Source organism: Aedes albopictus, chromosome 3, assembly GCF_035046485.1.
Source record: "Aedes albopictus strain Foshan chromosome 3, AalbF5, whole genome shotgun sequence".
Taxonomy (NCBI): Eukaryota; Metazoa; Arthropoda; class Insecta; order Diptera; family Culicidae; genus Aedes; species Aedes albopictus.
In genome coordinates, this window is record NC_085138.1 from 133,919,853 (window position 1) to 133,944,727 (window position 24,875).

At 38.4% G+C, this 24,875-nt stretch overlaps 1 protein-coding gene and 1 non-coding gene across 4 annotated transcripts in view; both read left to right on the forward strand.

Annotated features, from left to right (window-relative positions):
* Positions 1–24,875, forward strand: part of LOC115269993 (peritrophin-1) — a 285,409-nt gene that overhangs the window by 12,187 nt on the left and 248,347 nt on the right. The window lies entirely within an intron of this gene.
* On the forward strand, positions 24,106–24,179 carry Trnad-auc (transfer RNA aspartic acid (anticodon AUC)). Its single transcript has one exon. It is a non-coding gene; the product is annotated as a tRNA-Asp (tRNA).

The window sequence follows — 24,875 nt, forward strand, 5'->3', positions numbered from 1 at the left end:
CGATGGATGTTTTCCACCGACCCAGCAAATTGAAGGGAATGACCCAAAGTATCATTGGGCAAAATTTCAGACTTACTTATTTTTTTGTTTTAAAGTTGCTCTATAAACACACCGTGATGTAAAATGTACGCATACCGCCTCCACTCCAACATCTTATGCAACATCTTATAGGATTACTGGTTGACTGGGCAGTAAGTTTTGACTAGAGAAATAACTATGTACGAAAACTTAAACAACAACCAACATGAAAAAAAAAAATGGTTCCAAATTGGTCCTATATTCCACTTTAATGTGCAGCAGTTACAGGGGATAGACAAAATGATTGAGACAGGCAAATTTTTGCCGAAATTCAAATTGCTATAACTTTGCGAAAAATCAACCGATTTCAAAAATTTTTAAAGCATACGACGGGGAAATTTGTCTAGTTTTTGAATATCACCTGAGATTCTAGGTGGTCAAGTGGACACCGGAGATGTTCCGGATTATCTGGAGGTATGTCATATGTGCTTTTTTTGCACAGCGTGCCATTTTTGTTGGAGCAATTTTTTTACATTTTTATATTTTTTGCATGAACTAGAATATATTTGCCGTCCAATTCTGCCTAGAGATTCAAAATCCGTCAAGTGTCCGCCCAGATATGGCCATTTCCGTTAAGGCAGTTCCGGAAGTACGGTCGGTTAGCAAAATCGACTGTACTAATGTCAATTTAGGTATCAAACTTCAGTATTTTGCGAGCCGATGACTGCAAATACATTATCCAATCCACAATGGTCCGAATCCACGTTTTAGCAGGAAAAAAATCCGTATCTCTGTTTTCGTTAATTTTAGGCATTTGGTGTCTTCAGAGAAGTTGTTTGAATTTGTTTGCTGCATCTTTTCCAAACATTTTTGATTAGGGTGGTCCGCGCCTTAACTCAAATCTGGAATAGAACTTTTAAATTCCAAGTCATACGCGATCGAGTTCTTCAGCAAAATTGTAGGCAATGCTTTTTTGAGCAACTTTGCCGAATACGCCGTTTATCTAGCTCTTAATTTGAACATAGTAGGTCAATTTTAAGTTTTGACTTAGGGTGAGCCACCCAAAAACGGTTTTTTCGCAATAACTTTTTTATTTGATTTTTTTCGACGATGAGAGCTTCGGAGCATTTGAAGAGCAAGTAATGACGCATATTTGTTCTGAACATTGCACGTTGCTAGGTCTTGTCATTCAAATGTTATGGGCAATTTTGACTTAAAATCAACGATGTCTTCAAATGCTTATATCTCGAGGAGCTGGTAAAATAACAAATGTTCTTTATTCGGCATTTGGAAGGTCACATATAAAGCCAAATTTGGAGCAAATATTACAAGAACATTATTTTTTAAATTGGAATAAATCGACTCCAAAAATCCCCTTGAAAATTGAAAAAAACTACTTATAACTCATACAATTTCAAAGATAGAGTCAAACTGTCTTCGGAAAAAATGTAGGTTTTTACCATGCCTACAAGTTTCCCATACACGATTTTTTTGCAAAACGTGAAACAAAAGCTTGAAATTGATAATTTGATTCTTAGGGGTACATGCTATGTTTTTCTAGGAAATCAGAACGATTATATTCTCTAAAAACAAATTATCAATTTCAAGCTTTTGTTTCACGTTTTACAAAAAAGTCGTGTATGGGAAACTTTTAGGTATGGTGAAAACCCACATTTTTCCGAAGACAGTTTGACTCTATCTTTAAAATTGTATGAGTTATAAGTAGTTTTTCGATTTTTCAAGGGAATTTTTGGAGTCGATTTATTCCAATTTAAAAAATAACGTTCTTGTAATATTTGCTCCACATTTGGCTTTATATGTGACCTTCCAAATGCCGCTTAAAGAACTTTTTTTATTTTACCAGCTCCATGAGATATAAGCATTTGAAGACATCGTTGTTTTTAAGTCAAAATTGCCCATAACATTTAAATGACAAGACCTAGCAACATGCAATGTTCAGAACAAATATGCGTCATTACTTGCTTTTCAAATGCTCCGAAGCTCTCATCGTCGAAAAAAATCAAATAAAAAAGTTATTGCGAAAAAACCGTTTTTGGGGGGCTCACCCTAAGTCAAAACTTAAAATTGACCTACTATGTTCAAATTAAGAGCTAGATAAACGGCGTATTCAGCAAAGTTGCTCGAAATAGCATTGCCTACAACTTTTGTGAAGAACTCGATCGCGTATGACTAAAAATTGAAAAATTCTCTTCCAGATTTGAGTTAGGACAAGGACCACCCTAATCAAAAATTTTTGGAAAAGATGCAGCAAACAAATACAAACAACTTCTCTGAAGACACCAAATGCCTAAAATTAACGAAAACAGAGATACGGATTTTTTTCCTGCTAAAACGTGGATTCGGACCATTGTGCAATCTACTAGGCATACTGTCCAATCCGTAGCAGGTTCCAGGTGCCTCCGGGGAAGTGGGAAAGTGGCCAATTTGAAAACTCACCATGACTATGGCAATATGGGTATCAAACTTCTGGATTTTGCGAGGCAATTTCTAAAAAGACATTTTCTGATCTTCTAGACTGGCCAATCTCCAGACTGGTCTATCCGTAGTAGGTTCCAGGTGCCTCCGGGGAAGTGGGAAAGTGGCCAATTTGAAAACTCACCATGACTATGGCAATATGGGTATCAAACTTCTGGATTGTGCGAGGCAATTTCTAAAAAGACATTTTCTGATCTTCTAGACTGGCCAATCTCCAGACTGGTATATCCGTAGTAGGTTCCAGGTGCCTCCGGGGAAGTGGGAAAGTGGCCAATTTGAAATCTCACCATGACTATGGCCATATGGGTATCAAACTTCTGGATTTTGCGAGGCAATTTCTACAAAAACATTTTCTGATCTTCTAGACTGGTCTATCCGTAGTAGGTTCCAGGTGCCTCCGGGGAAGTGGGAAAGTGGCCAATTTGAAAACTCACCATGACTATGGTAATATGGGTATCAAACTTCTGGATTTTGCGAGGCAATTTCTACAAAGACATTTTCTGATCTTCCAGACTGGCCAATCTCCAGACTGGTCTATCTGTAGTGGGTTCCAGGTGCCTCCGGGGTAGTGGGAAAGTGGCCAATTTGAAAACTCACTATGACTATGGCAATATGGGTATCAAACTTCTGGGTTTTGCGAGGCAATGGCAACAAAGACAATGTCTGATCATCCAGGCTGACCAATCTCCAGACTGGCCTTTCCGTAGTAAATTCCAGGTGCCTCTGGGGAAGTGGAGAAGTTGCCAATTTGAAAACTCACCATGACTATGGCAATGTGGGTATCAAACTTCTGGATTTTTCGAGGCAATGGCTACAAAGACATTTTCTAATCTTCCAGGCTGGCCAATTCCTAGACTGGCCTATACACAACAGGTTCCAGGTGCCTCCGGGGAAGTGGGAAAGTGGCCAATTTGAAAACTCACCATGACTATGGCAATATGGATATCAAACTTCTGGACTTTTCGAGGCAAAGGCCACAAAGACATTTTCTAATCATCCAGACCGACCAATCTGCAGACTGGCCTATCCGTAGTAGGTTCCAGGTGCCTCCGGAGAAGTGTGCTATCAAGTTCATGTTAAAAAATTACGGATTTGCAAGGTTGTTCTCATCATACTTGAAATTCTGCTGTAAAAAATCTCATGTCTCTTACTGCTTCAATGAAGATGGTGGGGGGAAAACATTTCGAAAGTAAGACGTGAAACTCCAGAAAAGGTTCAAATTTTAACCGAGCGTCATCATGCGTTTATGAGCAAGTTCTTTTTTCCTTTGATTGATTGTCTTATTACTATTGTTTTACCCTTCTTACACCCATAAGAAGGGTATAAATACCGCTTGGAAAACCGACTTTCGATCCGAGGCCCGCAGGGCCGAGTCACATAGACCAATCAACTCAGCTCGACGAATTGAGCAAATGTCTGTATGTGCGTGTGTGTGTATGTGTGTGTGTGTGTGTGTGTGTGTATGTGTGTGTATGTATGTTACAAAAAAATGTCACTCACGGTTCTCAGCCGTCTGTTGACCGATTTGAGTTCTCTTGGAAGCAAATGAAAGCTACTACATCCTAGTAGAGCGCTATTGAATTTTATTTTGATTGGACGTTCGGTTACCGAGATATCTTTCAAAGAGTGCTAGGGAGTAGTACAACTTAATTATTTTAGATATTTTTGACAAAGTGTATAACCATAAATTTCTCAGCCGTCTATCAACCGATTTGGGTTCTTAAGGCTCCAAACGAAAGCTACTACATCCTAGTAGAACGCTATTGATTGTTTTTTTGATTGGACGTTCGGTTACCGAGATATCTTTCAAAGAGTGCTAGGGAGTAGTACAACTTAATTATTTTAGATATTTTTGACAAAGTGTATCACCATAAATTTCTCAGCCGTCTATCAACCGATTCGGGGTTCTTAAGGCCCGAAACGAAAGCTACTGCATCCTAGAAGAACGCTTTTGAATTTCATTCCGATTGGACATTTTGTAACCGAGATATCTTTCGGGGAGTACTTTGGAGTAATACAACTTAACTTTTTAGAGGTCTTTGACAAAATGCTTCATAATAAATGAATCAGCCGTGTGTCAATCGATTTGAGTTCTCTCAGCATCAAATGAAAGCTACAGCATCCAAGTAGTATGCTATTAAATTTCATGCCGTTTGGACATTTTGTTTCCGAGATATCTTTCCACGAGTACTAAGGAGTAATGAAATTTACGCTTTTGAGAGATTTTTGATAAAATGTATCATAATACATTTCTCAGCCGTCTGTCAACAGATTATTTATGATCATATTTGGTTACACAAGTTAGTTATACATGAAAATGCAATTGCATCAAATACATAAAAGCTACTATCTCTTTGTAATATTTGAGCTTAATAAACAGTAGCAAAAATATCACGGAATGTATGTAAGAAAAGCCTTTTTACCCTTCTTACACCCATAAGAAGGGTATAAATACCGCTTGGAAAACCGACTTTCGATCCGAGGCCCGCAGGGCCGAGTCACATATACCAATTAACTCAGCTCGACGAATTGAGCAAATGTCTGTATGTGCGTGTGTGTGTGTGTGTGTGTGTGTGTGTGTGTGTGTGTGTGTGTGTGTGTGTGTGTGTGTGTGTGTGTGTGTGTGTGTGTGTGTGTGTGTGTGTGTGTGTGTGTGTGTGTGTGTGTGTGTGTGTGTGTGTGTGTGTGTGTGTGTGTGTGTGTGTGTGTGTGTGTGTGTGTGTGTATGTATGTTACAAAAAAATGTCACTCACGGTTCTCAGCCGTCTGTTGACCGATTTGAGTTCTCTTGGAAGCAAATGAAAGCTACTACATCCTAGTAGAACGCTATTGAATTTTATTTTGATTGGACGTTCGGTTACCGAGATACAGGGGATGGCCAAAATGTTTGGGATAGGCAACCTTTTTTTCTCCCACAAAAAAATTCAACATGCTATAACTTTTCATAGTGTGCATCAAAAAATTTCAAATTTTGACTGTTTGTCAACCTATTATATATGCATCATTGATATAAATTTGGGTTCGATTGATTAATTTTTCGCGAAGTTAGAACCGTTCGGGTAAAACACTATTTTTCAGACAACTAATTTTTGAACTGTCATATCTCGGAAACCATTTAACCGAATTGAATGAATTTTTTAACGTGTATCAACAATATATTAATACTTAATACGACGTTCTAAAATGTAATATTTTCTCACGGCGAATTAAGTTATACCGGATTGAATTTTTTACCTATATAGAGGAAAATAAGTCAAATTTACAATACCACACAAAAATTACTAAATCTGTTCTTCCTTCAATCTAAATAGGCTCAAATATATCTGATTAGAGATAACTTAAGAACAGAAGTGGAAAATCTTTGGATATCAACACTAAAATTTATTGACATTGATGTAAAAAAAATATTTTTTTTCGAGAAAAATCCAAAAAGTGTCAATTCATGATAACTTTTTTCAACGTTTCAAAAGTACCTATGTTTTAATAGTTTGTGAAGCATTCACATATTGTTAGTGTACGTTCAATTTTTTTTTCAATTCGGTTCACTGGTTTCCGAGATATGACAGCTCAAAAATGAGTTATCTGAAAAATAGTGTTTTACCCGAACGGTTCTAACTTTGCGAAATATTAATCAATCGAGCCCAAATTTGTACCAATGATACACATATAATAGGTTGACAAGCAGTCAAAATTTGAGATTTTTTGATGCACTCTATGAAAAGTTATAGCTTGTTGAACTTTTTTGTGAGAGAAAAAAAAGTTGCCTATCCCAAACATTTTGGCCATCCCCTGTATCTTTCAAAGAGTGCTAGGGAGTAGTACAACTTAATTATTTTAGATATTTTTGACAAAGTGTATCACCATAAATTTCTCAGCCGTCTATCAACCGATTTGGGTTCTTAAGGCCCCAAACGAAAGCTACTACATCCTAGTAGAACGCTATTGAATTTTTTTTTGATTGGACGTTTGGTTACCGAGATATCTTTCAAAGAGTGCTAGGGAGTAGTACAACTTAACTTTTTAAGAGGTCTTTGACAAAATGCTTCATAATAAATGAATCAGCCGTGTGTCAATCGATTTGAGTTCTCTCAGCATCAAATGAAAGCTACAGCATCCAAGTAGTATGCTATTAAATTTCATGCCGTTTGGACATTTGGTTTCCGAGATATCTTTCCACGAGTACTAAGGAGTAATGAAATTTACGCTTTTGAGAGATTTTTGATAAAATGTATCATAATACATTTCTCAGCCGTCTGTCAACAGATTATTTATGATCATATTTGGTTACACAAGTTAGTTATACATGAAAATGCAATTGCATCAAATACATAAAAGCTACTATCTCTTTGTAATATTTGAGCTTAATAAACAGTAGCAAAAATATCACGGAATGTATGTAAGAATAGCCTTTTTTTATGACCAAATCTGGTTTCCCAAGTTAGCTCTACATGAAAATGCAATTGCATCAAATACATAAAAGCTACTATCTCTTTGTAATATTTGAGCTTAATAAACAGTAGCAAAAATATCACGGAATGTATGTAGGAAAAGCCTTTTTACCCTTCTTACACCCATAAGAAGGATATAAATACCGCTTGGAAAACCGACTTTCGATCCGAGGCCCGCAGGGCCGAGTCACGTATACCAATCAACTCAGCTCGACGAATTGAGCAAATGTCTGTATGTGCGTGTGTGTGTATGTGTGTGTGTGTGTGTGTGTATGCATGTTACAAAAAAATGTCACTCACGGTTCTCAGCCGTCTGTTGACCGATTTGAGTTCTCTTGGAAGCAAATGAAAGCTACTACATCCTAGTAGAACCCTATTGAATTTTATTTTGATTGGACGTTCGGTTACCGAGATATCTTTCAAAGAGTGCTAGGGAGTAGTACAACTTAATTATTTCAGATATTTTTGACAAAGTGTATCACCATAAATTACTCAGCCGTCTACCAACCGATTTGGGTTCTTAAGGCCCCAAACGAAAACTACTACATCCTAGTAGAACGCTTTTGAATTTTATTTTGATTGGACGTTCGGTTACCGAGATATCTTTCAAAGAGTGCTAAGGAGTAGTACAACTTAATTATTTTAGATATTTTTGACAAAGTGTATCACCATAAATTTCTCAGCCGTCTATCAACCGATTCGGGTTCTTAAGGCCCCAAACGAAAGCTACTGCATCCTGGAAGAACGCTTTTGAATTTCATTCCGATTGGACATTTTGTAACCGAGATATCTTTCGAGGAGTACTTTGGAGTAATATAACTTAACTTTTTAAGAGGTCTTTGACAAAATGCTTCATAATAAATGAATCAGCCGTGTGTCAATTGATTTAAGTTCTCTCAGCACCAAATGAAAGCTACAGCATCCTAGTAGTATGCTATTAAATTTCATGCCGTTTGGACATTTTGTTTCCAAGATATTTTTCCAGGAATACTAAGGAGTAATAAAATTTACGCTTTTGAGACAAAAAAATCTGGTAGTTGAGCCCATGGTCGATGATTCTATTATGGAAAGCAATCAACTACAATATTTTTTAGAATGACCAAAAATCACAATCATACATACGAATAATACAACAATAATTTTAATAAGTGTAAGAAGGGTTCTGTTCACCATAGGTGGATTAATTCAGGTTTTTTATTATTGTTTCGAATATGATAAAGATAACTCGATTAGGTATGGGAAGAGCGTGATTTATTAGTAGGGAGTTGGCCCTCCTTCTGCTTTAAGAACGGCATTAATTCGCCTCGGGATCGAGCTGTAAAGGTTTTGGACAATGTCCAGCGGTATCTTGTACCACTCGTTAATCAATGTTTTCTCCAACTGCTTCAATGAAGATGGTGGGGGGAAAACATTTCGAACCCTTGCTTCCAAAGTGGACCACAAAGGTTCGATAATGTTGATATCGGGTGATTGTGCAGGCCATTCAAGGTGATCAAAATCGCATGCGTGGTCTTCATACCACTTTTTGATTGACTTCGCTGTGTGAATCGGTGCGTTGTCATCCTGGAAGATACCCTCTCCTTCAGGAAAAAAAATTGTGCATCATGGGCAGAACCTAATTACAATATAAAATGATAAAAACATATCTTTCAAATTCCAATAACCAACTGCTAAAATAGTACCTGCTCTTCCAATATCTCCTTATAATGCTCAGCCTTCATTTTCCCTTTAATACAAACGATAGGACCGAGCCCATGCCAAGAAATGGCTCCCCAGATCATAACTGAACCCCCACCATGTTTTACGGTAGGAAGCAGGCAATCTTGGTTGTACTCCTCTCCCGGAGAGCGCCAAACGTACACCCGACCAGTTGTTGGAAAGAGAGTGAAGGATGATTCGTCTGACCAAACAACCCTTTTCCACTGGTCTTCTGTCCAAGTGGCATGAACCTTACACCATCTTTTCCTCTTCATGGCATTGTCAGGTTTTATAAGCGGCTTGGCAATTGCTGCTCGGCCATGCAGGTTCATCCTGTGTAACTCCCGCCGCACAGTTCGCGACGAAACAGGTTCTCCGATTGAGTCGTTTAAAGCTGCTGTGGCCTTCACAGCTTTAATCCTCCTATCTGTTCTGATGGTCCTTTTTAAACACCGCTGCTGCCGACTATCAAGCTTCCGTTTCCGGCCAGAGCTTTTGTCGGGTGACGTTTTTCCGGCCAGGTATTCCACCATGATACGGCAAACGGTGGTTTTCGAAACTCCAACCAGCTTGCACGTTTCCGCAATCGATGCTCCTGCTTCTCGCGCACCAACGATTCGCCCATGATCAAAATCCGTAAGCACCAAAGCCATTTCGAACGGAACTTTTAAACAATGATTTTATAATAAAAATAAAACACTGCACTCCGCGGTTGAATGAAATGTTCAAATTGTTCGTCGTTGCGAAGCCTCGTTGTTTACAATAAGCGTGATGAATCGCGTGATAGTGTTAGTGTGAGCATGCTCGTGGAAAACTGATCGAATCGAGCATACTAACTTATTGATATTCGATCACTGTCACTTTTGAGCAGGTATGATTTTTTTAGTCACAGAATCCAGAAGTGTAACATTCATATTGACATAGTCATGGTAAGTTTTCAAATTGATCACTTTCCAACTTCCCCGGAGGCACCTGAAACCTACTATGGATAGGCCAGTCTGGAGATTGGCCAGTCTGGAAGATCAGAAAATGTTGGTTAGAAATTGCCTCGCAAAATCCAGAAGTTTGATGCCAATTACGTCATAGTCATGGTGACTTTTCAAATTGGCCACTTTCCCACTACTCCGGAGGCCCCTGGACCTGTTACGGATAGGTGAGTCTAGAAATTGGCCAGCCTGGAAGATTAGAAAATGTCTTTGTAGCCATTGCCTCGAAAAATCCAGGAGTTTGATATCCATATTGCCATAGTCATGGTGAGTTTTCAATTTGGCCACTTTCCCACTTTCCCGGAAGCACCTGGAACCTACTACGGATAGGCCAGCCTGGAAGATAAGAAAATATCTTTGTAGCCATTGCTTCGCAAAATCCAGAAGTTTGATACCCATATTGCCATAGTCATGGTGAGTTTTCAAATTGGCCACTTTCCCACTTCCCCGGAGGCACCTGGAACCTACTACGGATAGACCAGTCTGGAGATTGGTCAGTCTGGAAGAACAGAAAATGTCTTTGTAGAAATTGCCTCGCAAAATCCAGAAGTTTGATACCCATATTGTCATAGTCATGATGAGTTTTCAAATTGGCCACTTTTCCACTTCCTCCGGAGGCATCTGGAACCTACTACGGTCAGGCCAGTTCTGGAGATTGGCCAGCCTGGAAGATCAGAAAATGTCTTTGTAGCCATTGCCTCGCAAAATCCAGAAGTTTGATGCCCATACAATCATAGTCATGGTGAGTTTTCAAATTGGCCACTTTCCCACTTCTGCGGAGGCACCTGGAACCTACTACGGATAGACCAGTCTGGAGATTGGCCAGTCTGGAAGAACAGAAAATGTCTTTGTAGAAATTGCTTCGCAAAATCCAGAAGTTTGATACCCATATTGCCATGGTCATGAAGAGTTTTCAAATTGGCCACTTTCCCACTTCCCCGGAGGCACCTGGAACCTACTACGGATATACCAGTCTGGAGATTGGCCAGTCTAGAAGATCAGAAAATGTCTTTTTAGAAATTGCCTCGCACAATTCAGAAGTTTGATACCCATATTGCCATAGTCATGGTGAGTTTTCAAATTGGCCACTTTCCCACTTCCCCGGAGGCACTTGGAACCTACTACGGATAGACCAGTCTGGAGATTGGCCAGTCTAGAAGATCAGAAAATGTCTTTTTAGAAATTGCCTCGCAAAATCCAGAAGTTTGATACCCATATTACCATAGTCATGGTGAGTTTTCAAATTGGCCACTTTCCCACTTCCCCGGAGGCACTTGGAACCTACTACGGATAGACCAGTCTGGAGATTGGCCAGTCTAGAAGATCAGAAAATGCCTTTTTAGAAATTGCCTCGCAAAATCCAGAAGTTTGATACCCATATTGCCATAGTCATGGTGAGTTTTCAAATTGGCCACTTTCCCACTACCCCGGAGGCACCTGGAACCTGCTACGGATTGGACAGTATGCCTAGTAGATTGGATAATGTATTTGCAGTCATCGGCTCGCAAAATACTGAAGTTTGATAACTAAATTGACATTAGTACAGTCGATTTTGCTAACCGACCGTACTTCCGGAACTGCCTTAACGGAAATGGCCATATCTGGGCGGACACTTGACGGATTTTGAATCTCTAGGCAGAATTGGACGGCAAATAGATTCTAGTTTATGCAAAGAATATAAAAATGTAAAAAAGTTTGCTCCAACAAAAATGGCACGCTGTGCAAAAAAAAGCACATTTGACATACCTCCAGATAATCCGGAACATCTCCGGTGTCCACTTGACCACCTAGAATCTCAGGTGATATTCAAAAACTAGACAAATTTCCCCGTCGTATGCTTTAAAAATTTTTGAAATCGGTTGATTTTTCGCAAAGTTATAGCAACTTGAATTTCGGCAAAAATTTGCCTGTCCCGATCATTTTGTCTATCCCCTGTATGTGGTAACTATTCCATTCTGCCGGGAGTAGGGGAACAAAGTCCAAAATGCCAAGGTTGGGTAAAATGACCCAACTCATAAAAATTTTATCATTCCTGAATGTGTTTTGATCGTTACTATAGGTGAATGTTTGCATAATAGTTATTTATGTAACGAGTTGCAAAAAGTTGATTTATTCAGCACGAGTCGTGCATTTATTCAACGAGGCTTGCCGAGTTGGATAAATACGAAGAGTGCTGAAAAATCGAGTTTTGCAACGAATTCCATACAAAATTTTATGCAATGATTTTTTTTCATTATATAACCCTTTTGGGTTGCATAATGTTCATAATGCAACTCAAATGAGTTGCATTATGAACATCATGCAACTATTTTTCATTATACAACTCATTTCAGTTGCATAATGAACCAGTGCGGAAAAGTTGGCCATTCTGATACCAAAATGAGTTATGATACTGAATGGCATAAAACACTTTTCATAACTCACCGAAAATCTTTTGAATTTCCAATGCACATCGACAACTTCCGCTTTTTAGTGTTTGAAATTAAGGTTTTCTGGTGATTTTATCATCAGCCATGGAATGAGCCAAGGAGATTGAGAAACACATGGGTGCGCATGGTTGTTTAAGCCTACACACCTAGAAAATATTATGTAATTTTAAGTGTCCTGAACCTGACATATACGAGCATTTTCAAAGACACAAATTTAGAGGTCAAAACATGTAAATTTACGTATTCGAAGACACCCCAAAATACAACTTATATTAAGGACAAACGTCTTGACATCCCGCTTCAATAGTGCATCAAAACTTCAAACGCACAAATCTCAAGAAGCAAGCTTCACACAACAGTGCATTTTATTATTCTGTTCTTGCTCACTTGTAATAAGCTTAAAATAAGTAGATCAGATGAGCTGGTTTTGTTTACGAAAAGATTTGTGCCCTCAAAATTGTGAGTAGGTGCCAAAGTCGGTCATTGTGACGGCCATTTTGGGATTTAAACAACTCTGTCCTTAAAGTAAAATATTGACATAGGGTATCGGGATGCTTCGTTGGCATAGTCCCCTCATTCGGCCTATCTTTTTTACCCTTCTTACACCCATAAGAAGGGTATAAATACCGCTTGGAAAACCGACTTTCGATCCGAGGCCCGCAGGGCCGAGTCACATATACCAATTAACTCAGCTCGACGAATTGAGCAAATGTCTGTATGTGCGCGTGTGTGTGTGTGTGTGTGTGTGTGTGTGTGTGTGTGTGTGTGTGTGTGTGTGTGTGTGTGTGTGTGTGTGTGTGTGTGTGTGTGTGTGTGTGTGTGTGTGTGTGTGTGTGTGTGTGTGTGTGTGTGTGTGTGTGTGTGTGTGTGTGTGTGTGTGTGTATGTATGTTACAAAAAAATGTCACTCACGGTTCTCAGCCGTCTGTTGACCGATTTGAGTTCTCTTGGAAGCAAATGAAAGCTACTACATCCTAGTAGAACGCTATTGAATTTTATTTTGATTGGACGTTCGGTTACCGAGATACAGGGGATGGCCAAAATGTTTGGGATAGGCAACCTTTTTTTCTCCCACAAAAAAATTCAACATGCTATAACTTTTCATAGTGTGCATCAAAAAATCTCAAATTTTGAGTGTTTGTCAACCTATTATATATGCATCATTGATATAAATTTGGGTTCGATTGATTAATTTTTCGCGAAGTTAGAACCGTTCGGGTAAAACACTATTTTTCAGACAACTAATTTTTGAACTGTCATATCTCGGAAACCATTTAACCGAATTGAATGAATTTTTTAACGTGTATCAACAATATATTAATACTTAATACGACGTTCTAAAATGTAATATTTTCTCACGGCGAATTAAGTTATACCGGATTGAATTTTTTACCTATATAGAGGAAAATAAGTCAAATTTACAATACCACACAAAAATTACTAAATCTGTTCTTCCTTCAATCTAAATAGGCTCAAATATATCTGATTAGAGATAACTTAAGAACAGAAGTGGAAAATCTTTGGATATCAACACTAAAATTTATTGACATTGATGTAAAAAAAATATTTTTTTTCGAGAAAAATCCAAAAAGTGTCAATTCATGATAACTTTTTTCAACGTTTCAAAAGTACCTATGTTTTAATAGTTTGTGAAGCATTCACATATTGTTAGTGTACGTTCAAATTTTTTTTCAATTCGGTTCACTGGTTTCCGAGATATGACAGCTCAAAAATGAGTTATCTGAAAAATAGTGTTTTACCCGAACGGTTCTAACTTTGCGAAATATTAATCAATCGAGCCCAAATTTGTACCAATGATACACATATAATAGGTTGACAAGCAGTCAAAATTTGAGATTTTTTGATGCACTCTATGAAAAGTTATAGCTTGTTGAACTTTTTTGTGAGAGAAAAAAAAGTTGCCTATCCCAAACATTTTGGCCATCCCCTGTATCTTTCAAAGAGTGCTAGGGAGTAGTACAACTTAATTATTTTAGATATTTTTGACAAAGTGTATCACCATAAATTTCTCAGCCGTCTATCAACCGATTTGGGTTCTTAAGGCCCCAAACGAAAGCTACTACATCCTAGTAGAACGCTATTGAATTTTTTTTTTTGATTGGACGTTTGGTTACCGAGATATCTTTCAAAGAGTGCTAGGGAGTAGTACAACTTAATTATTTTAGATATTTTTGACAAAGTGTATCACCATAAATTTCTCAGCCGTCTATCAACCGATTCGGGTTCTTAAGGCCCGAAACGAAAGCTACTGCACCCTAGAAGAACGCTTTTGAATTTCATTCCGATTGGACATTTTGTAACCGAGATATCTTTCGGGGAGTACTTTGGAGTAATACAACTTAACTTTTTAAGAGGTGTTTGACAAAATGCTTCATAATAAATGAATCAGCCGTGTGTCAATCGATTTGAGTTCTCTCAGCATCAAATGAAAGCTACAGCATTCAAGTAGTATGCTATTAAATTTCATGCCGTTTGGACATTTTGTTTCCGAGATATCTTTCCACGAGTACTAAGGAGTAATGAAATTTACGCTTTTGAGAGATTTTTGATAAAATGTATCATAATACATTTCTCAGCCGTCTGTCAACAGATTATTTATGATCATATTTGGTTACACAAGTTAGTTATACATGAAAATGCAATTGCATCAAATACATAAAAGCTACTATCTCTTTGTAATATTTGAGCTTAATAAACAGTAGCAAAAATATCACGGAATGTATGTAAGAAAAGCCTTTTTTATGACCAAATCTGGTTTCCCAAGTTAGCTCTACATGAAAATGCAATTGCATCAAATACATAAAAGCTACTATCTCTTTGTAATATTTGAGCTTAATAAACAGTAGCAAAAATATCACGGAATGTATGTAGGAAAAGCCTTTTTACCCTTCTTACACCCATAAGAAGGGTATAAATACCGCTTGGAAAACCGACTTTCGATCCGAGGCCCGCAGGGCCGAGTCACGTATACCAATCAACTCAGCTCGACGAATTGAGCAAATGTCTGTATGTGCGTGTGTGTGTATGTGTGTGTGTGTATGCATGTTACAAAAAAATGTCACTCACGGTTCTCAGCCGTCTGTTGACCGATTTGAGTTCTCTTGGAAGCAAATGAAAGCTACTACATCCTAGTAGAACGCTATTGAATTTTATTTTGATTGGACGTTCGGTTACCGAGATATCTTTCAAAGAGTGCTAGGGAGTAGTACAACTTAATTATTTCAGATATTTTTGACAAAGTGTATCACCATAAATTACTCAGCCGTCTACCAACCGATTTGGGTTCTTAAGGCCCCAAACGAAAACTACTACATCCTAGTAGAACGCTTTTGAATTTTATTTTGATTGGACGTTCGGTTACCGAGATATCTTTCAAAGAGTGCTAGGGAGTAGTACAACTTAATTATTTTAGATATTTTTGACAAAGTGTATCACCATAAATTTCTCAGCCGTCTATCAACCGATTCGGGTTCTTAAGGCCCCAAACGAAAGCTACTGCATCCTGGAAGAACGCTTTTGAATTTCATTCCGATTGGACATTTTGTAACCGAGATATCTTTCGAGGAGTACTTTGGAGTAATATAACTTAACTTTTTAAGAGGTCTTTGACAAAATGCTTCATAATAAATGAATCAGCCGTGTGTCAATTGATTTAAGTTCTCTCAGCACCAAATGAAAGCTACAGCATCCTAGTAGTATGCTATTAAATTTCATGCCGTTTGGACATTTTGTTTCCGAGATATCTTTCCAGGAATACTAAGGAGTAATAAAATTTACGCTTTTGAGACAAAAAAATCTGGTAGTTGAGCCCATGGTCGATGATTCTATTATGGAAAGCAATCAACTACAATATTTTTTAGAATGACCAAAAATCACAATCATACATACGAATAATACAACAATAATTTTAATAAGTGTAAGAAGGGTTCTGTTCACCATAGGTGGATTAATTCAGGTTTTTTCCTTTCGTTTATTTGATAGGCTCAAGCGCTATAAAGCATAACAGAGCAGAAAACCAATTGCATTGTTACAAAAATACAATAAATTAATGAAAACAAAATCAGAACTTATAAACTACTGCTTGCGAGAGCTTTTCTTAGGTGGTGACTGTACCTGCTCGACCACTGATTGAGCTTCTCGCTGTCGTGATAAATCTCGCCTGTATTTCTCCTGTCTGCTCTTCCTTTTTGCTTCACACTTCTCCCAGTGCTCCATTTGTGCCTTTTCTTTTGCTTGTAGCCTTCTTTGAACCGTCGCTACATCGACTTTTCGTTCTTTCTATACTCCTCCTGTCGCTTCCGTTTCTCTGCTTCGTACTTTGACCAATTTTCCGCTAAATTCCGCTCGTACTCACTTTTGTACACAGGTTCATTCACATTTTTGCATCCTTTCTGTTCTTCTACTTTGGGTTGTTCTTCCGCTTTCTGTTCCTCAGATGCTGCACCAGCATCAGCCACGACTTGTGCGTAGGTGCACGCCACCCTTTCCGCTACCGTTGTCCTCCGTTTTCCTTGTTGGGTTTCTCGTTGTGGGCAGGTATTCTTCCGATGACCCTCCGAATGACACAAAAAGCACTTGTTTCTGAGCTCCTCATAAAAAACCTTCGCTTTCCAGTTAAGTACGTCCAGTGTTGAAGGAATATTTTCCCAAGGGGCTAGTCGCTTAGCACTCCTTCACTTGTGCCAACTTTTCTTAGTGTGCCAATAAGCATCGAATTGTGCCGCAGTGTGCCTCGGTGTGCCACTGCGGTGCCGTAGCTGACTGTCTAATGTGGTTTTGATTTTACTTGGCAACCACCAAGGCAACCAGCCGTTTGTTTTGATTTTATAGGACCATTTGCACAAGACTACTTCGATTTTTCATTCTAATCCAAATGCCAAAACTGTGCCTTGATGTGCCTCGGTGTGCCACACGCATGTATGGTGGTGTGCTTGGCACATCTTGGCACAATGTTCCAAGCGACTACCCCTTGTATTTTCCTCGACCTCCATAAACAATCCCCGTACTGCCCGTACGCCAGTAAACAAGTGGTCTAAACCTAGTTCTGACGAAAACTTTTCCCGAACCAGACGTTTAACCTTTCCAAATTTGCTTATGACCGCCAACGGGTCATCGTCAGTCACTTCCGGCGGAACATCGAAGATCCGTACATACTGAATATTAACTCCAGCGGGCAGCATCCGGACATCGAGAGATTTGCCGTTGACATACTTAAATTTCAGTACTCCATCGTTTTTATGCAGGGCGTCCTCCATTGCTGCTGCGTTCCTGAACTTGATCCGTAGGCTTCTGTCATCTCCCATCTTGTAGACAGCTTCCATGTCTTTCACACTTGAATCCAAACTCTTGAGAAATTCTGCAATTTCCGCCCATGTCGGCCGCGGTGCGGACAGGGGGAAACAAAATTTGACTGAGTTTTCAATCACTCCTCCACTCATTTTGTTGGACAATTGACGATAATGTGATTCATTAAAGGTGTGGAGAAAGTCCGCGCTTGATTGTGTTAGTGAGCCTCAAAATGTAAACACATTTTGAGGGGAGGGTGGTGACGTCATACGGTTTCATCAACCGATAGTAAGCAATATGATTTACAACGAAAGTTTCGCATCTATGCACTTCTATTTTTTTTGTTTCCGATCAATTCAAAATTTAATCATAATAAATATCAACACAAAAAGAGCAAATTCAGTTCAAGAATGAGTATCTTCGTTATTTTGTTCATAAAGTAAGCAAGGGTCACGCCATTCAGAGCACTCCCCATTTGCTAGCATTTTGCGGCATCGTCTGCGAACCACAACCATTAGGGTTCAGTTTTTCCAGTAATATGTCGAACTTATTTGAAGATCCCTTATATTATCCGGCTCTCAATTTCGTCCTTGTCAAAACTAAATAAATAAAACCAAAAATAAAACATCAAAAACTACCTGGAACATCGTCATCCACTGCAGTGAAAAATTTCCTTGTTTATGAGGCTTGGATAACAATGCCCTGGTTACCCATAGAAACTGCGGCGGAGTTTGTAATGTACAGCACGCTAAAAACCGTTGACGGAAAGGTGTGTTCTTGTGTACCAAAATGACTCTCCAAAATTAAAACTAAAATAGGTTTCTGTAATCCGTGTGGAGTTTAGGATTTCTCTGGGAAGGAATCACCCCTCACGTGCAGCACACACAACTTACCCAGGCTGACGTTGGTTCGCAAGTGGCAAGAGTGGACGCGGTTGGGTGACGCCTGGAGTTGTTGCAGGGATGCTAACATTGTCTGCTTGACAGTTCGCATCACATTCAAATGCGCTATATCGCCTGCTGTGATCATTCTCTTTATCACAGCTTTATTCAGTACATCTTATATCTCACAATCCGGAATGACACTAATGTCTTTCTTAGAATGATTTTTACTTAAATATTTATTGAAGGGAAGAAATAAAAAGTTTATCACGGACTGCCAATAGAATATCAATATGGTTTACACTTGTGCAGCTCATGCAATAGTTTTGGTGTTAAATGGTTAGCGTGTAAGTTGTCAATCTCGAAGGGGAAATTGGGGGTTGCTATGTTACAATAAATAATGTGCACTAATACATTCAATGCCTTGTGTAATACGTGAAACGATCTCTTCACCTTACCTTTACCACATTGAATTGACGCCTCTGGTATCTGCAGCAGAGGGAACCAACGAAAAAAAAAAACAACCGAAAAAGTACAATGCGCTTTGAACCGGTGGAAACAATGGCAACTAAACAGCACAAAGACTACCACGCTTTATTCCATTCCGACAGTCGATTGCTTCTGCGTCCGAATGCAACGAGAGCAAGACAACAACTCAATTCGGCCTATCTTAACGTTAACCAAAAATTCAAACAAACACGCCGAACAGGATATCGGAAAAGCTAATGCGCCAAACAATTTAACATTTCGTTTCAATTTTAGCACTTTGGAGCATTGAAATTGTATGATAATGTCTCTTTGTTTAGCTTTTGTAGACGCCATGATTCTTCGCCTTAGTGGGTAGTCAATACACATGATCATAAATGGCATGCTTCTGGAATATTTCGAATTGCCTTTTCGATAACTGAACATTTGATGCGACGGTCAAAGACGCTACTTTGAACTTGTATATTTGTTTTTGCAATTTCTCATCGTAATAGGCTGTTTTACCTCACGCAAATCTGACAGGAAAAGGCCTACTTTCCCACACCAAATTAGCAGTGCTGTAATGGTTCATTACAGCACTGATTTGCGTTGCGTAATGAACCATTACAGCACTGTTTTCAGTTTTGATCAACTTCTTGATGCTTTCTGAACGCAGTTTCGAAAAATTATGACAGCTACTCTATATAACCTGCTATGATCAGATTATCTTAAACATGGCTATGAGCATCAGTGTGCAGTTTGATGCAAAAGTTTTGTTCAAAACTATCCTCAAACGGTAATTCATGAACTTGCAAAAAACGTTGTACGCAACTCGGTGCAGAACTCGATTTTTACAGCACTCTTCGTAATTATAAAATAAATAAATAAATGTACGACTCGTGCTGTAAAAATCGTCATTCTTGCACCTTGTTGTGTAAACTACTATTTCAACGAATAATAACTGTTTTACAAATTTGACGTGGGCCGAATATTGAGGATATTTATTTTCACTATGCACCCAAATCTTGGCCCATCAGTAAAGTGACATCAACAACACCGATAAAGTGACGTTTACAACATGTCTTGCGTAAGAACCAGAAAGAACAAACAGGAAGAAAGATTTTGTGTGCGGTGACTGTAAAAATATAACACAATAATAGGGTTGCGTTGTTTTCGTTACTAAATTAAGAAAGAACTTTAGTTTAAGTGATTTATTTATAGTTTTTTGAAAATTTGGTTCCGAAAATGTAATGTAAAAGTAAGATTGATGAACAAACAGAGATAATACTTCAGCAGGAATATTGAAAAAATGAGATAATAAGTGGTTCTAGTGCATGAAAAGCAATAGGCCAACGTTGTATCCACTAATAGGCCAATTTTTGTACCATAGACCAACGTTGCATACCATTATTGCATCGAATCTTTTCAACTTAATTAAGTAAATTCTTGAATATTTACGTTAGTTTACTTCCAATTGGTGAAACATGCATTGCCTAGAGTGCGTAATAGGGTCAACATATTATTTCTAGTGCTATTAATTCATGAGTTATGGTCAAAATTGTCAATGCGGTTTGCAAATTAGGCCAAGGAATGGTCCATATACCCTACATGGGGATTTGAACACCGGATCTGGTGGTTGTGAGGCATACCTCTTACCTCTCAACTATTTCACCGAGTTATAAGGTGGCTGATGAATATGATACTGATTCTACGTTTCTGGTGAAATGGATTTGTTGACATCTAACGCAACCATCCAGCATTTACATGATGCGCGTAAAATTGAGTCCAATTTGTGATTCAGTTTTGGAAATGTTCACGTTCTTTGATGGTTCTGTCTGGTGCAAATTTCAGAATTTTTAGGTGTGTACGCTACCCATTTCAGGAGTCATTCAAATATGACGGCCATCGTTTAGGGGAGAAAGGATCTGTAAAAGTGTGACATTCTATGTTTTGAGTTTGCAAAAAAGCGTGACAGAGGAAGGAAAGGGGGTCTGAAATGCTAAAAAAAATGAAGGATGTAATTTTTTAATGTTTTCATAAAGTGTCATCTTATGATCTTGTAAGAGTTCCCAGAATAAAAGCTGGGAGAAACCTAACGTTCCAGTTGGAAAGAAGACATAGAGTATCAAAATCAAACCGTATTACAAAGAATCTTTGGACACTAGAACATACTGACAACTCTTTGATGAAAGGTGTTAACTAGAGGAACAATGTGCAGCTCATGTATGAAAAAGATATTATGAAAACATTCCAAGTAACATTTATTAATTAAATGGACTAGAAGAGCTTCTTGCAACTAGCTTTAAACCAGAATAATAGGTGTTAGGTTTTATGAAGGTTCTCAAGAATAATTGGTAATATAATCAAAATGTTACTTGGGATGTTGGCAATACTGATCAACAGTTGATGATATCTTGAGACATTAGAGCAATCTCTCTAAAATAAAGTTACACATTTTGAGCAAACTCACATGCTGCAAATAGCATGAGTAACATTAGCATATTTATTGGAATTGCTCCTACGCCCACATATTTATTTGTAAAATATCAATATTTTCGGTATACGACGGTGGTTTATAACCCCAGTGAGGTTGCTATATCAAAATTATTGCAAAATAGGGTAATTGATCCGATTATGGAGGAGTTAAGCACTGAGTTCATGTTTAAACCATGTTTATCGCCCCAAGCAAACTTTTTACATGGATTGAATTGAAAATAATAAAATGTATCCTTTATCTACGGGAAAATAACAAAATAGTGATGTTGATTAACCTGGGCTTGTTAGGGGAATATCTGTAAATAAAAAGGAAAATCGCGTTAAGTACTGTTCCTTTGAATTCCACTAAGAATTTGCATCCTTTGACAGATACGTATTTCGACCTCAACTGTAAGGTCGTCTTCAGTGTCTTGTACTTGACTTGACTCGAGTCAAGTACAAGACACTGAAGACGACCTTACAGTTGAGGTCGAAATACGTATCTGTCAAATGATGCAAATTCTTAGTGGAATTCAAAGGAACAGTACTTAACGCGATTTTCCTTTTATTATTATTTTTTTTGTTTAACAAAATATTGCCACATTGAGGTTGTTATGAGCATTTTATTCGTGTTTATCTGAAAGAACATTGTGTTCCTATTGTTCCGGTATTCCATTGAAATCGTATGGGATACCTCAACATTAGGAACACTACCGCAACAATAGGAACACAGCAGCAAACATATTAAGGAAAATATTTTTTTAAAATAGGTTTTTGGGCAAATCTTAAGCAAACAAATGGTGCAATCTCATAATTTAAGCACAATACATCTATTAGAAATACCTTTTGGTAACATTTCAGTCGAAAAAGTGCTCAATTGCCATTACCGCAACATTAGGTACTACCAAAACGAAGGGGACAATTACCCTACTTGCTCGGTCAAAGCGTGCCGGAGTTATGGCCATTTCAGTGACCGACACATCAAACTGCGGTTATTTTTGTTACCTTTAGCATGGTTGACGAATTTTGTGCGGAAATCAATACTGGAGACCAGAAATTCCACGATGTTGGCCCAAAATTAAAGATGACAGCCTAAATTCAAGGAGGCAGCTGTTTATTTGAGTTTTAGGCTCTAAAGCCATGCAATATGGGGTATATTTGGTGTGGGGTAGATGTCCGGAGTCCAAAAATGACGACCAGAATATCCAAGATGGTGATCTAAAATCCAAGATAGCGGCCTAAAATCCAAGATGGCGGTCCACCATCCAAAATGGTAGCTCCAAATTCAAGATGGCAGCTATTAAATGGAGTTTTAGGCTCTAAAATCATGCAATATGAGTATATCTGCTATTTGGAAGAAGTCTGGAGCCCAAAAATGGCGACCGGGATTTCCAATATTCCATATTTAAATCCAAAATGGCGGATCAACATTCCCGATTGCGGCTTTTCAAAGAGTTTAGGGCTCAAACATCAAAGCCAAATAAATGATATGATGGTGCCATGAAATGGATTTTTGTTTAACGTATGAAAATGCGATATTCATCAACATACGAAATGAACCAGCCTAAGGCTGAAAGTCTTGTTAATAAAGACAATGATAATAATATTCATCAACATATCACATGAGTTTTGTTGAAATGGGGTTTCGACGGCACGAGAAAAGCGCCATCGTCACTAGATGAATTAATTAGGGTTGTTCTTCTTCTTCTTTGTGGCTCTACGTCCGCACTGGGACTTGGCCTGCCTCGCTTCAACTTAGTGTTCTTTGAGCACTTTTCATAGTTATTAATTGAAGGGCTTTCTTTGCCTGCCATTGCATGAATTTGTATATTGTGAGGCAAGTACAATGATACACTATGCCCAGGGAGTCGAGAAATTTTTTCCGACCGGAACGGGAATCGAACCCGCTGTTGTTAGGGTTGTCTTTCGACGAAAAAAAATACGCTTTTCTACTTAAAACGATGATTTTTGAACCCTAAAGGGCCAAAAATGTGAATGGAACTGCGATATCTCAACTCGCTTTTTAGTTATTGACAAAAAACAACCTGAAGGAAACCTACCCTATTTTGCTCAATAACAAAAAAAAAAAACGAGTGGTTGGTCCTGGACAAATGTTACGCAACAGCTGCCAGATTTTAAGTAGCAGTTCAGTTGCTAATTAAGGACAGTTTAGCAGTTGAACCGCTATGATAGAGCAGTAAGCAGGCAGAATGTAGATGGATATAAAGCTGAAATACGATTTGTTTCAATACTTATTGGCTACCTGCACACTTAATTTGGAATACCGTGTTCGGTAATTTTTTGACGAAAATAGAACAGCTGAATACAGCTATAATGCATTGTTTACCTTTTGCACCCGGTTTTGACAGTTGGTGTACTGAGCCTCAGTAAAACCGATTACCGAAGCTACCGAAATAGTTCTGCTGTTCTATTTTCGTTAAAAAAGTGCTGAACAGGCAATTCAGGATTGAGTGTGATGGGTTGTGCAGTTTTCATGCCATTGACGATGGTGCAGTTTTGTACCACGCATGATTGACAATTGGATAAAATCTCCGCATGACGTGCCGATTCATTCTTTGCTGCATTTCGTGTTGCCGTTTCTTACTGCGGTGCATTCATTTGTTCTGCTCTTGCAATCCTGTCCCATTGTCTCTCTAACGCAGTTGAACGGTCGTGCGTCCGTCCGCGTTGAGCGCTCAACGCATACTGAGTTGGTGACGAAGTATGTGTCAGTCAAGCTTCAATATCAACATTCTAAAAACAATACGCGCACACTTATTGTTCGTAGGCCGCGAGAGTGCGGGAGATTGGCATCTAAGAGCCGAAAGAGAGATAATGTTATAAAAGACGGACCCGGTTAGAGTGGTGCTTCGCATCCAGTTTGACTTTCTGTTCTTCAGAGTTGTTTTGTAGCTTAGTTGGTTAAAGCGCCGGACTATCGAAAACGGAGTCGTGGGTTCGAATCCCACTAAAACAAGTGGTAATTTTTTCACAAATTTATTTCTCAATTTGCCAATTAAACGTAGGGTATTGGTTCCCTTATTAAGCATGTGGCTCCCATTTTCATCCTACGAAAAACGAAGGATTGAAGCACTGTTTGTTTTGTTTCTTATTTTTGTATTTTTTTGTAAGAAGTGAGCACCCATGAAAACAAAAAGAACGGAATCAATCGGTGACGTAATCGCTTGTTTTCGAATAGGATGAAAATGGGAGCGTGAGATTACTGATGGCACACATTCCCTACTTTGCCTAAAAATACTTCAAGTTTTTACGTCTATTACTGGCCTACACTCAAGGGCGTAGCCAGCTTTTCGGCCAGGGGGGGGGCGAGCACCCTTACACTGAAAACCACATTGCAGTAACAAGGAGTTCAAATACTTCATCATTAAAAAAAAATAAAAGTGAAGTATGAAAAATGGGTGATTAACAGGAATGGTTCAATGGAAGAATCATATATGATTATAATCCTGAGGAATTCCTCAAGATATTGCTTCAGGAATTTCTTAACAAATGCCATCATGAATTTGAATTTATCCAGCAGTTTCTCCAGAAATTTCTTTAATATTTTTCCAGGTTATTTTAATATAGATATTCCAGCAGAAATTACCTTCGGAAAACTTGCAGTAATTCCGTTGAGAATACCTTCAGAAATTTCTTCAAAAATTCCTCCAGA